The sequence below is a fragment of the Canis lupus genome, chromosome 6 (assembly GCF_003254725.2).
Source record: "Canis lupus dingo isolate Sandy chromosome 6, ASM325472v2, whole genome shotgun sequence".
Lineage (NCBI taxonomy): Eukaryota > Metazoa > Chordata > Mammalia > Carnivora > Canidae > Canis > Canis lupus.
The window spans coordinates 74,519,297-74,534,262 of NC_064248.1; the positions used below are offsets into that span (position 1 = coordinate 74,519,297).

The 14,966-nt window shown below is 43.0% G+C and overlaps 1 long non-coding RNA gene across 9 annotated transcripts in view; it reads right to left on the reverse strand.

The window, feature by feature from the left end:
* Window positions 1–14,966, reverse strand: part of LOC112641063 (uncharacterized) — a 159,070-nt gene that overhangs the window by 15,345 nt on the left and 128,759 nt on the right. For all 9 annotated transcript variants that reach the window (XR_007411604.1, XR_007411607.1, XR_007411608.1 and 6 more), the window contains 3 exons: window positions 3,972–4,132; window positions 2,204–3,050; window positions 1,046–1,136 (listed from right to left, as the gene is read on the reverse strand). This is a non-coding gene — a long non-coding RNA (uncharacterized LOC112641063). The remainder of the gene's footprint in view (window positions 1–1,045; window positions 1,137–2,203; window positions 3,051–3,971; window positions 4,133–14,966) is intronic.

A 14,966-nucleotide genomic window follows, 5' to 3' on the forward strand; every position in this document is an offset into this window, starting at 1 on the left:
CAAGACCTGTGGACCCAAGGGAGTGGAAGGACGAGGATCCCCTGACTCCCCAACCACGTACCAGGCGACACGCCAAGGGCAGCAGTCGTTGCACTATTACTCCCTGAGCCACTGTTTGCCTTCCCCCCAGTCCCTGTAGATCCCAGGGGAGTTGGGTCCAGCAGGCTGCTGTATTTCTCGGGCTGGCCCCCGTGTCTGGCAGCTTCTGGATGAGTTCAGCTAATGGGATGCAAGGGATGGAGGCTGGAGGGAGAGATGTTTCTCCTCCTCTCTCTGTTTCTGAGAGCAGCGCTGCCAGCGTGTCCTCCACGGAGCCATGTGGGTGCAGTGGGGCTCGCCGAAACCAGCACAATCCCCGAGTTCCCTGTCCCCCCTCCTTCCAGCCTCTCGGCAAGTCTGCTGCTAACCACCAGGTGCCTAACCATTCTCTGCTTGTCTTTTGAGCTATTCCATTACATGGGTCACACGTTCTCTGCATCCAGTTTCCCGTACGATACACTCATGGGGTTTGCACACCACAGGGCAGTTTGGTTTTTCCAGGTGGACCCTAAATGGTGCAAAAGGCATTTCACATCTTATTTAATCCTAACAGGTTCCCTGCAAGTTTGTAATTATTACTTGCATTTTACAGATGAGAAAAAGCAAAACTCAGCAAATTTAAGGTCTTTGCTCAGTCACAGCCCTAGTACGTGGCAGAGCTATGGTTCAAACCTGGTTGCCAAGTCACCCTTACACTGCTCTGCTTTCCAAGGGAAATGGCAACTACGGGGTGGGGGGCAGCCGTTTACCCTGCAGCCTAGAGCGCCCTCACTACAGGGAGCTCCCCCCACCCCCCGTGGAGCGCACACGGCCTGGAAGGGCAGGCGGTCAGTGATGGGGGCCAAGTGGCCCAGAGGCAGTGCTGTCTCCACCCCAGGCCACAGAAGGAGCCCGTCCCGTGCAACGCTGCGCAGTCAGAGCCGGTGGACGAGAGGCAGGTATGTCTGAGCTTGATCCTTCTCACGGCCTGCGTTTCACTCTTGCCATTTAAAAAAACGTTTCCCACCTCTGTCCTGCCATCCTGGCCTGTGGACATGCTTCGGAATGGGATGTCACGTTCCTGCTAAGTAATCCTTAATCCCAGGTATCCGCGTTACCTGTAAGACATAACACCAAAGACAGTCCCGTGTGGCTACTGAACTCTGAGTGCTGATCTTTAGCCAAATGACAGATTAGGACAGAAAAAGGGAGTCAAAAGATCCTTCACGGGATATCTTGGTAACAGCCCCCTCTACCAGTAGATATAGTCTAGGAACTCATCATCACGTGTGAGAGGAGGTGTGCGATCACGAAGCCACGCTCATGACAATTCCGACCGGTGGGCTTTCATTGCTTCTCATCCTGGCCTTTCCAAATGCACCATGGAGATCGTCAGCATAGTCTTAATTATAAGGATAGATGTAGATGTATACCCAACACCGAAATTCTTTTTTTTTTTTTTTTTTTAGATTTTTTTAATTTACTTATGAGAGACCCAGAGTGAGAGGCAGAGGCAGAGACACAGGCCGAGGGAGAAGCAGGCTCCATGCAGGGAGCTGATGTGGGACTCGATCCCGGGATCCCGGGGTCACGCCCTGGACTGAAGGCAGGTGCTAAACCACTGAGTCCCCCAGGTTCCCCCAACACCAAAATTCTTCATGGGTATACAGACTAGAGGGGACACTTGCTCTTTAAAAACAAATAAAACACAAGCACATATCCCTGGTCCAGTTTTCTACCAAGGCGGCAGGAAAGAACAAGTGGAAAATACAAGAAACACCGTTTTACAGACTTCAAATTCCTCTGGGGTTTTTTTTTGTGTGTGTTTTTTCTCCCCCTCTCCTCATCTCTCCTGGAAAAAAAAAAAAGCCTCTGTTGCTCTGTCAGTCCCTTCTTTTATGTGCTACAGAACACCTGGTGGCCAATTGCTAGGTGGAGGATAATTAGCCCCTCAATTATCACCAGTTTATTTTCACCTGTTCCACTAGAATTTCCCTAGAACTTGAAGCCTGTCTAATTAGTCTTTTCTGACCCATTCCCCACCATCAGACTCAAGAAATAGCCCTTTTACTAAGTAATTAACCCATGGTAGGCCAATCCTTCAGCTTTTGTTTCAACTCCTGTTGGAATCATTAGAATCAAATGAACAAAGAAACATCGTGGGACAGGGTAATAAAAAACTTACAAGTCCTGTCTTCCTTCTCCCTTCGCCAGCTTCTAAATCCAAATTACAGAAATCTTAAGCACAGTGACATTTAGTCAGACACATATGTGCTTGCTGTTGAATGTCTCGAAAGAGCAAAATAACGCCGCCAGAATCATCAAGTTCAGTTCTCTGAAATGCCAGAGGAAATATGGTGTTTATTTTATACCTAAAAGGTGAAAGAGATCAAAAAGAATCCAAATTTTAAAATGCAGGCCAAGATCTCAACTTGTAAAACCTTTTCAGGACGCTTTAATGGAGTCTAACAATTTCCTCTTTGCATTAGTTTGACCATCTTTGACCATTTTCCCCAAACCATTTATGCGCATACACGGAAATCCTTATTTTGTTTGATCGCACAAGTCGATGGCAAAGTCCAGCGACGATTTCCACGAACTTCAGGGACGTCTCATGTTCACTCATTCAGCCAACAAGTATTGTGGAGAGCGGCTTTATAGCATGAAGTCCCAGGGACACAAAGACAATGGAAGGTCTCTCCATTGGTGAAGTTGAAAGCCTACCGTATCTCTAAGTACCGTCGACTCAAACAAACAAAAACGAGGGTCTTGAAGCCACACACAAGTGCTTAAAACTTGACAGACAATATTCATTCTGCCATTTTCTATTCCTTCTTCCCAATAGTATTCCAAGGTCCTTTGAGGAACCATTTCTTTTATGCCACAGAGACCGGCTTAGGGCGCATGTCCAAATGTGAACCCGTGAGAGCCAAGCTCAGGACGTTTGTTCCACTGTTGCGGGTCTCTCTTCTTCACTGAAAATCAGAAGATGTGAGCTGACGCCGCCATCTTGTAACCATTTGGGAATAAAGCTAAAAGTAAAGAGCAAAGATATAAAATAAGGGAAAGGAACCCCTGGCAACATCATGTAGACCCTGTTGAAGTGACTTCCCAAGGTAGGCCTTATGCTGGTTTCGGTTTGTTTCTGTTTTTTTGGTTTTTGTCATATGAGTTGATAAGTATTCTCTGTACCTTCGACTACCGGGGTTTGGACTTCGGTAGTTGTATCCCTAAGTATTCTAATTGATACAGATGTCTCGCTAACATCACGAGTAACAGCTTAAAGTAGTTATGTTTTCTTTGAAGTAATTAAAGAAGGACCTAGGTCTTATCTGTTTATTGAACTTTTATCATCCAAAGAAGAAAATGTCTATTTTTCCATCCATAAATGTATTTTATACTTGCTTTTCACCTGTAAACATTCTGGTTTCTTTCTGGACTATAAATTTGCTGGTGTGAATCATGTATCCTATACATGCGTTGCCAAGAAGCCGCATCCTTTATTCTTACAGCACACCACGTGCCCTGCGGTTTGTAACACAGCAGCTGTTACTCTCTCAAGTCGAATAATTTTACATTTACCTCTATGTCTTCCATTCGTTCCACAAACACTTACTGGACGGGACCTAGGTCATGGTTGTGGTAATCCAAAGATGAATAGGAAGGGTCACGGCTTTTGAAGGGTCTCCCAGGCTCCTCAGGAGAGCACACAGGGACACGCAGGGATGACAGTACTGAGTGGTGACAACCATAGTGGGGCTTTTTTTTTCCCCCATTGTGGGGCTTTGCGCCTCTCAGGTGCTGCACCCACCACGGCACCACTCTTGCCATCACTTCTTACATCAACACACCAGCAAGTCCTATTGGCACTGTCCCCCAAACCTTCCCCAGATCTGACAATGTCTTGTAGCTTGGTTCTTAAAACCCTAGTCCAAGCAACCGTCACTACTCACCTGGACTGCAACAGTCGGCTCCCAACTGGTTTCCCGGCCTCAGTGCTTATGACCTCACCATCCTCCTCTGGGCTCCAGACAACAGCCCAAATGATCTTCTCCAAGCACAAATCAGATCAATCCACTCTGCTGCTGGAAACACTCCAGTGTCTTTTGATGGCCTTTAGGAGGACAGAAAAAAACCCTGAAGACCTTACCACACCTGGCCAGGCCCCACAGGACCTGACTCCCACCCCCCTCTTCAGCATCGGTTCCTGCCACGCTCTCCGTCGTCCGCCTTCACCCCAGAAATGCTAACCCTGACTTCCTGCCTCAGAAATGCCAGGCCCGCTCCCCTCTCAGGGCCTTTCTACCCGCTGCTCCTCAGCCTAGAATGGTTTTCTGTAAGCCTGGAAACCAGAGAAATAGCGAAGGAAGTTAAGGATGATACAATTTTTGGAAAATGAGGGGAACGGCTCAATGAATAAAATGTAGGCTATATGAGTTAATGGGACATTTGAAGGAAGTACAATAGCTCGAGGAATTACTTCAAATGTGTTTTCTGTAATATTCTGCAAACTGACCACCAGGCCACAGAGCGGAGCAGTGACAAATAGGGAGAAGTTAAATTCTAGGACTATTTTCAGTTGCTCTCTCTAGGCTGTGAGATTTGTGCTTATTGAATGTTATTATTAGTGACCTGGAAAGAAAACAATCCATATCATGGTAATGGAACTGTAAGTAACCCTAAATTGAGTTTTATTGTAAATATTAGTAAGGACCCAATTCTCAAGTCATACCGATCACCTCAAAAATCTAAACTGACCTCGAGGATTTGATTTGAACTCTTTTACAAATACAAATATTTGCATCAAATTCAGTTGAATCTAATCATTCATCACAAAGGAGAAAGCTGAAGAGCTAAAGGGACCTCTGGAAGATACCGAGCCGCAAATTAGACACCACTTGAGAATTCAAAAGAATTTTGTTTTGCTTGTTGTTTAAGTTTTCTGAATAGATGAGGCACTTATTGAGCGTCTACTATGTGCAAAGAACTCTATGTAGCAGTTCGTTTTCTCTTTCGTTTAACCTGTAACGTGTCTGTCGTCTCCATTTTCCAAGGGAGAGAATTGATGGAAGTGAAACCTACCAGTGGACCTACCTGTTCCCAAAGTTCTTTCTCATCATCAACATGTTTCTGCTGTAGACCCTAAGATACAAAGCACTGCACAGGCTCATCAGAAAAGACCATTGTACTTTGCTTAACACTTGGCGACACACCCCGGGAAAGCCAGTGGGAGCAAACAAAGGTGAGGAACCCTTAAAAAGGACTCCTCGATGAAAAATGAAACCAAAAGAATATGCAGCCCATAGCTAAGAAAGCAACAGTAGGAGAAAAAAAAAATTTTTAAATATCAACCAAGAAGAGAATATTTTATAAACTGAAATGAAATAAATTTTCACACCAAACAGCAAAGAAAAACACTACCTGCCAGTGAGCTTGTAAAGGACGCCTCCCATACACCGGGGCATTTAGAAGCAGACTGATGAACAACGGAATGAATGAATGAGTGAGTGAATGAAGGAGCGAATAAATTAACAAAGGTACGTTGCTGAAAACAATCTTGAGCTCGCAGAACCGGGGCTCCAAGGAAAAACTCAGCCATGAATTTAGGATCATCATCATTTTTTTTTTCTTTCCGTGCCAAGAATTCTGCGTTTCTCAAGTAATTCCGTGTTACCTTTCAACAAAGTAAATAAGGTTTTAATTGGCTCCCTTCCTTGAACTAGAAGACAGGCCCCGGGTATCGCCATCAGTAGGAACCACTTCACCAGGATTTTATGGGAACTGGGGCGTTACGTCTCTAGTATTTTCAGCCTTCACATCTTTAATTTTTGTCAGGCGGCACTGTAACAAGATCCCCGAAGTCGGTGTGCTACCAGAGGGGGGAAAAAAGCGAAATAAAGAAAGCATCCATATAAAGTAAACAAGTTAGAAAGGCTCATTTTTCATTTGTTAACTAGCCTCCACACGGCTGTTGGCTGTGACAACAAATGATTTAATGAGTCCAATTTAAAATAGTCTTGTCTGTATAAGATAGATGTCTTGGAAAATACTTTTTAAAATCTCACAGCTATGGCCAAGGCTGCCCCAGTACACCCCGAGAAAACCTGCCGGGCCGGCCCAGTCTCTTGCCTCGATTTCTCGGTGGGCCAGACACCAGCACCAGCGAGGGCCGGAGGCATCCCGATCGTCCCTGTGAGCGCTCCTACTAGGAACTGTTAACGACACGGTGCAGAAATACCAGCTTAAAAAAAAAAAAAAAAAAAACATAAAAATGTATCAGCTGTATGGAAAAGTGATCAGTGGCGAGGGCCTTTCTGAACTACCAGTTGGTCTTGTCTTGAGTCCCTTAAGTGGCCCATTAAGAGTGATGCTTTGCCAGGAAAGGACAGTGATGGGGAGAGCCAGGTGTGCAGCGCACGGGGACGGGGACGGGACCCGGCTGGGGGTGGGCACCCTCCAGGTGGCCGCAGGTGCTTTCACAGGGCTTGTGGATACTTAGGTGGAGGCCCCATTCCCCAAACCCACGAACGCACGTCTCCCTCCCCAGGGACATTCCTTGGCTTGCAAGAGTGGAGCAGGTAAGGAGCGCCAGAGCTGAGTTCGCACGATGCTTCCCCTCATGTAAAGAGCAATTGCATCTTTCTGATCCTCCTCTGACAACAGGTAAAACACATTATGGAGCTTCTGAGAGGGTCAGATGGATCCAATTTTGTTGAATGACCTGCCTCGGCTCAGAACTAAGTACCTTGTTTTGTTCTTAGAACATGAATAAGCCTAAATGTGATTAGTCTCAATGGGTAGCTCTATTTTTTTTTTTTTTTTTGGAATGTCTCGCGGAGGGTGATTATCCAGAATTAACCTTCAGAAATGAGATTGCCTAAAGTCACCTCCATAATAATATTCCAATTTGCTCAAAATGTTTTAAGGTTTCGAGAACAAGAGGCTTGAGCACCAGTGCTGAAGGATGTCTACTCTAAATAATAAGGCTAGAAGCCCAGAGAGCAGATGTGCTTCAGAGGCAGACTCACGAGAGAATTATTCAAGAAGTCAAAGAAATGAGAAAAAGCAATGTCAAAATATTTCCACGTTAAAAAAGTAATTAACATATACTGCATAAATTAAAGAAATGTAGACAAACAGACCTAGCCATAATACAAATACCTTTCCAAGCCAAGTTTTAGTTTAGATAAATATAGTTTCATGCAAGTAGAAAAATTTAGACCACTTCTCGAAGGCGCACGCGTGTGTGTCTGTCTTCCCTGACTTCTGTAGGGATCTCAAGGAAAGCAGCGGAGGAGGGAGTGGGAGAAACAAATGGTACCAGGAGGGTTGAGGAAATTACCAACTGTCTAGCCCGTGCGGGACGCCCGCCTCCCCAAGCTCTTGTTGTGGTCCACACCTCAGGCCAGCACTGGAGCAGGCTGTTCTTTGGGGTTTGTTTGTTTGTTTTTAAGATTTTATTCATTTATTCATGAGAGACACAGAGAGAGAGAGGCAGAGACACAGGCAGAGGGAGAAGCAGGCTCCATGCAGGGAGCCCGACGTGGGACTCGATCCTGGGTCTCCAGGATCACGCCCTGGGCCAAAAGCAGGTGCTCAACCGCTGAGCCACCCAGGGATCCCTGTTCTTTGTATAAACTAGTGGAAAACAAATTTTAAAATGTCAAATGCTGCATGCTATTTTCACACTCCATACTTGTTCCTTCAGTCTTGGATGATTAAAAAAAAAAAAAAAAAAAAAAGAGAGAGAGAGAAAGAAAAGGAACCGAATTTACTAAGAAGCCTTTGTGTGGGTAACTAATGACCTCTCCTCAATCTAACCATATACACAATGCGGCAGCCCCAAAACTTTTGGGGGGGGGTGTTTTTGAAATGGCAATGCAATCAGAGGTCTAACCTCGAATCATTTGCATTCATTTATTGTAGTGCAAATATATCATTAATAACTGATATTTGCTTCGTTGGAGTCTGGCATCGTTGGTAGTTGCGAGTGATATTATTTTGATCCTTGCTTTGTGTCCTGTAGCGTGCAACTTCCCTTCTGATCTCATTCTGCTGTTCTAGCTTCTCTTTGATTTCTTGTTTTATTTAATTTTATTCTTAAGTCATTTCATAGCATAAATCTCTTGTGAGGAATTTCTGTCTGTTCCTTGGGTTTTTGTTTCTTCAAAGCTGGGTTGAGTCGTTTGCATTGTAAATTTTAAAAAAAAAACAAGGTTTTTTTAATTTTTTTTTTTAGGTTGCTAAGATAGCTGTGCGAAGGCATTTTTTTCCCCATTTGTTCATCCTTGAGCAGTTGTATCCCAATTCTCTAATTTTATTTATTTTCATTTCTGTAGCATGAATATCTTCCTGATTCCTTCTCTCAATATCAGAAACCGGTTTGTTTTCTCTTCTAAGCCACCCATGTACTTTGCGGTGTTAGAGTGTTTATGTTCCCTGCACACTTTCTGTAATGTGAGGACCTCGCATGAAGAGCTCAGAGTTGCCATACGCTCATCTGCAGTCTCTTCTATAAGCCAAGGCTTCTGGTCTGCTTGAATTTGTTAAAGGCCCTACGCTATAGCTAAAATTCCTCTAATTATGGAAAATACGCTACTTCCCAAGGAATCGGACATCAGGTTGGTCCTTAAAATCAGTACTAGGATTGCTTCTCTCCAATATCTATCCCTTTGCTTTTTTTGTGAAGTCATAGAACTCCTGATCTTGAGATGTGCTCACTGCTCATCAGAATAAAGACTACATATTTGTATCTCCCTTACACTCGAGTGTAGTCACCAATTTCTGGTTGGTGGGATGCAAGTAAAGTGTAAAAGCTTTCAGGAACCTTCCACAAAAGGCAATATGCTTGTTCTTTTCTCCATCTCACTGCTTAGAATGTGAAAGTCACCTTCTACATGAGGTCCGAACGACAAAAGTGGATCACAAAGGGAGGAGAAGCCTCAAGTGGCCCCTAATACGCAGCATCATAACCCAAACTAAGGTCGCCTCCTGGGACATTTATGCGAGAAATAAATATGTGCATGTCTTAACTAGCTACTATTTTCAGTTCTCTGTCATTTGTAGCCTAATTTTTACCTAGAGAATACAACCTCTTTCAGAGAAAATCAGCACTTGGTCATTTCTATGGTTTCATACTGTCAACCAACCAGTTTGAGAAAGGAACACAGAAGTATGTGCTCCTAAGGTCCCTGTGATTGTTCACTATATGTATCAATTGGACTGGGCCATGGGTGCCCAGATACTTGGTCAAACATTATTTAGATAGTGTCCATGACGGTGTTTTGGATGAGATAAACATTTGAATCTGTAGGCTGAATAAAGCAGATTGCTCTCCCTAATGTAGGTGAGCCTCATCTAATCAGTTGAAGGCTTGAATGTAACAAAAAGGCTGACCTTCTTTTGAGTAGGAGGAAATGCCTTCCTGACTGTCTTCAAGCTGAAATGTCAGTTTTTTCCTGGCTTAAGATTCAAACTGAAACATTGGGTCTTTCTGGACTTCAAATCAGCTGGCACTTAGATCGTAAGCACACCATTGGCTCTTCTGAGTCTCCAGTTTGCCAACCACGTATCCTGGGACTTCTCAGCCTTCATAGTGCATGAGCCAATTCCACACACACACACATATGTATATATTTGTATATGTATGAGAACCCTGACTAATACAGTCCTTGAATACGTCTCCTCACTTCCAAAAAAAGGGAGGGTTCCAATGAATAGGTGGGTATGATCTCTAGGGAGTATCTGGCCATCAATAAACGTATCTTGGGACTTAGGAACAAAACTGATTACAGAAGCTGATGAGGTCACAGTTGAGCCAAGGCTCACAGTCAGACATGACTGTCATATGGAACTAGATGGCATCCTACACATTATTTGTATTCACTGATTTATATGGGGGTTGATCTACAACATAGTGAGAATAATTCAGATTTATATACACAGACATATTTTTTTTGGATTGGATTGGGAGAGGGAGAAAGTGAGGTTGCCAGATGGCACAGAAATATGTCAACCCCCCTGAGAAAGAATTCATACCGAGGGAAAAAGGAATCTAGAATGGCAATTTCATGAAAGGGTTTGAGGGTTACATGACAGTAAAGAGATAGTGAGGTGGCAAATGATAAAATTTCACCCCAATCTGGCTGCCCTGGTGGCCGTATATACTCCATGGAGATAAAGAATCATGAATGTGAAGAGAAAGCGGATCTCTCCCTAAATAGCTTAACATTTCAAGACCCAAACAACCTCTGCTAACCTTGTATGTGAATATTTTGTGCCTGTAGGAGACTGCCAAATTTTATAGTGCCATAAAGATTCAGAAGCTTCAGAACTAGGATGAATCAGCAGAAGCCTTAGTGACTTTAGTAGAAGCAAAAATGAAATGGTGTAATAGACACACTAATATACAGAATTAGGGAAAAAAAAAAAAAACAACTCTTCTGGATTTCCCAAAATATTTGTGGGATGGTGGAACTTTGAAAGGTACCAAAATTCCTACATGAGCTTAGAAATGAAGGGCCTGGGTATCGATAAAATTGACCTCATTCATGCCCATGGACTGGTAAGATCTTGGAACTTCTGGGTGATGATGGGCTTCTTGCAGACCTCCCACAGTGGTGTCCTAGACACAAAGCCTGTAAATAAATAACCTGTTTGTTGTTCTAATCTGGATGAAACAACTTTTTCTTTAGGAGAAGAGTATGGAGGACTAAGGTCCAAGGGGCATTTGTACTTCATGGTTCAGTCTAGTTGATTATACTCTTGTAAATAAAATTGTCGTTAAAATGGAGCACATTTTCAGGATTCTGGGATTCCTGTCATGTCGAGCTATATCTCAAGGCTTTTCAGAAACTGAAGTAAAAGTAAAAGCTTTTGAGAAAACTCTTCTCTTGTTTCTCATCTGAGTCCACTGCCTTCTGCCTGCCATTGGCAATATCCTCGTTAACCTTGCTCTGTAATACTATGGCCTATGATAGTAGAAAATGAGGGGCATGTGAGTTTCTCGAAGGAAAGATGCACAATGGTGTTATATTCACTTCCTGCTTTGGTATTTAAGTCCAAAAGGGCCTAATTTGTTTCAGTCTTTCTGAAACTGGTCATTCAGTAAATACTTCTTTGGACATTTTTTGGACATTTATGTACGTAGCACGAGGCTAGCTTCTGGGAACTCCATCGTAAGCTAAACAGACTCAGTCCCCATTTGTATGGAGCATACAAATTGGTGAAAATATACATAGGAACAGGTCCACAGACAACTACAATACAATGTGCAGGAGCCATATCATGTTATGCTGTGATAGATCATATTATATTGTATTATATTATATAGAACAGAATGATATAGTACAGTTTTTAAAATCATGTATCCTGAAGCCATTGTTTCAAACTTCAGCTTATGCTATTTGCTTATTATTTTCTTAGTTTGCTGTATGAATAGATAAGCGTAAAACATTCATTAGGTGCTAAATAATTCTTAGCCACCATCATTGGCTCTGTACTTTCTCTGATATTGCCTGTTTTATACTGCCATTATACATATGTTGTCTGTTCCATACACTGTTGCAATTATTATTGTTGTTGTGGCTGTTGTTGTTTATAATGGTGACCACCACCGCCCTGAAATCTCCTCTAGTGGCACACGTTAATTTTTGTGGGATTTTCTTTTAAGCTTCTTTTTACAGTTCTAGGGCAAGAGATTCTCAGAAAATGTTACTCACAGGAAATCCATTGCCTGGTAATCTGAAGAGGCAAAATGTTGTTGTTAATCTATTCCTTCTAAAAATTAGTTGTAATCATTATCCATCCAGCAGACAGTCCCTTCTCTCCTGGTTTTCCTACCAGGGGCGCCCGCAGGCCCTCAGAGAGGTTCAGTGGCAGATTCTTTGTGACTCTTGGTAAGTTCAGCGGTAGTATTGCCAGAAGGGTAACTGTCATTAGTGTCTCATCAAACTTGATGGGCATTACCCGATCTTTGAACTTGTGTGTCTACAAAATCAACAAACTGAAATGACTCAGTTAATGACTCACCAGAGCTGTCCCTAACAATAATATATTCTCTACATAACACTAAGATCTTGCTTTTTGTATTTCCTTAGTTTAAAATAAAATTAATGTTCTTATTTCAACCTCTGCTGGCGCATATCCCTGATGTGGAAAATTCAACCAAGAAAAAATGATAGCGTTGTCTCTCTCTCTCGCACTGTTTGGCAGTTTTAGTATTCCCAAACAGAAATCCTGGTGGGAAAAGAAACTGCCTTGCTGTATCTATAATTTATCAACATGGAAACATTGTGGTTCTAATCATAAAACTTGAGAGGTCAGTCTTATCTCCACAATTGTGCTCTGAAGAATTTCTAATAGGAGGGAAGGTGTTTCCTAAGAATAAACTTATAATTACTCAAAGCTGGTGAGAGGAGAAGGGATGCAGATATGGAACATTCTATGAAGATAAACGTAAAATCTGTAGCATTGGGGAGGGTGATTATAGGGCATGAGCAGAAGAAAGAGTAGAGAGGGAGATAGCAACCCCAAAATGTCTACCGAAGAGCAGCAAACAGTGAGGAGGGGGAGGCTGAGGGCTGTCTTGAAGCTACAGTTGTATAGCAGGGATAGCAGGGTCATGCCTTCACCTGAGTGGATTTAATGGGGGGTAGTGTTGGAGATGCCTTCAGGAGAACATGGGAGGGCTCAGCCTCATAAATCCCTTTTGAAATCAGCACTAGGGAGGAGTGGAAAAGGTGAGGAAAGTAAAAACATGATCTAGACCAGGGTGTGTTCAACATTAAGTAGCTACGATGGAGCAGATGATAAAGTCAACACATACAGCCCACGGCCATTGCAGAGACTGGATTACTCTGCCTTGGGGAGCAGGCTGTTACCTCTAAAGTGAGGAAATGCTAAATCTAATTAGAAGGCTTGGCATTTGCTCCACCCTCTTTTCTCATGATGTGCTTATTCTTAGACCATGCTCTTTAAGAACATTCACAGAAAAACAACAGTTCAGTCAATATTTCCTGAGCATGTCTACACGTCGCCACATCACAGATGCCCCATTCATGCGAAACTGTTGTCACAGTACCTGGCTTAGTGGTTGGCCTATTGTATACCCATATCTTCCTCCCTAGGTTGCAGCCTTTACCAAAGCCCATTTCTATCTCAGTTATCATTAGTAATAATAACTGTTAGCTACTATCAGCTCATCACTTATTTTCTGCCAGGCACTATGCATTTAACCTTCTTAACCACCTATGAAGTACTTATTCTTTCACTTATGCATACAGTTCTATTTCTGGAGCACCTAATTGGGTCGAGTACTGTGCCAGCCACTAGAACTAGATGAGCAAACCACACACACTCTGGGCCAGCTTGATGAAGCTGATTTTCTAGTAGAGGAAATCAGCTATAAACAAGCAAACAATGAGACCCAAAAAAATGTTAATATGGTAATTATAACAAATAATGTATCCATTTTGATAAATAAGGTCAGAGAGAATGACTAGATGATGAGGGAGATGGGAAGCAGAGGGCTACTTTAGATAAGGTGGGCAGTAAAGGCTTCCGGGAAGAGGTGAATTTGAATAAACATTGGAATGTGCCTGTCATATGACAGTACAAAGGACGCAAGTGGAGAAAGGTGCTTGGCTTGCTTGAAAAACAGAAAATAGACCACTCTGAAGGAAGCACATGAGAGGTTAGAATGAGTTTGTGTGGGTAGAGGGGAGTCAGATCATGTAGGTCTGGGCTCTAAAAATTTGAATTTAATTCCATGAACAAAGGAAAGCACTGGCATGCTTATCTCCATTTACTCAAGTGACAGTTGAAGAAACTCAGGCTTAGTGATGGCAATTTAACTGGTTTAGAGTCCCCCACCTCATAAGCAATGGAGCTGGGATGTGCACGCCGATCAGTCTGATGCCAGACGTTAGTTCCTGGTTTTTATCCTGGATAGAGTGCTCCCTACACTGTGCATTAGCCAACACCACCACCACCACCACCACCGCCACCACCAGAATCATCATTGTCATCATTAGTTTACAGATGAGGGCTTTAGATTCTCAGGAACCTGCCTGAAGTCATAGCCAGTAAGTGGAAGGGGTTAGCATTTAAGCCCAGGATCTCTAATTCCAGAGGAGTTTGAGGTAGGGCGTGCAAACCCAGCACCTGTACAGTTTCTAGCGGATGGCAGGCATTCAGCAAGTACTTCCTGAGAAATGAAGAAATCAGGAAGTATACAACACCATACTCAGCTCCAAGGAGAACTGAAACCTTTGATAGAGACCCTATCTTTAAAATGCTTAAAAACTGGGATAAAGTAGGGATTACAGGTTAGTTAAATGTACAGATAACCACACCAGAAGGCAAAATTCTTGCTTGCTTGCTTCTTTCCTTCCTTCTTTTTAAGCAAATGTTTATTGGCTTCCTGCTATGTCTCTGACCCTCCCAAGCCCCAAAAGAACAAAGAATTATTGAAAGCGCAACACAGTAACTTAAAAGTAGGATATCTTGCCCATCACTTGTCTTGGTGAATCAAAAAGACTTCACGGAAAGGCCCCGAAAAAGGAGTACACTTTTAACAGATGAAAATGTGGGGACATTCGTTACACAGACCATTGTCTGATAAACTTCAACTGAACTTTGAACAAGGAGTTAAAGAATAGAGAGTTCAGGGAACTGCTAAGTTCTATATTTTCAAGTCTTTGAAGTGAAGAGGAGCGTTTAGTGATGGGTACCCATTCTCAAGATCCCTTCTATTGTTTTATATTCGTTCCATGGGAGAAGGAAAGATGCTGTCTCTTTTCACTGCTGAATAAGACAGCCTCTGGATCAGCACCTTTCACACGGAGGTACTCCGTAAGGTGTGTTGAATACATGAGTGAATGTGTTTCTGTGGATTTCTGTCACAAAACTCACATCTGCTTATTAGGAATGATATTTTAAACCTCTTA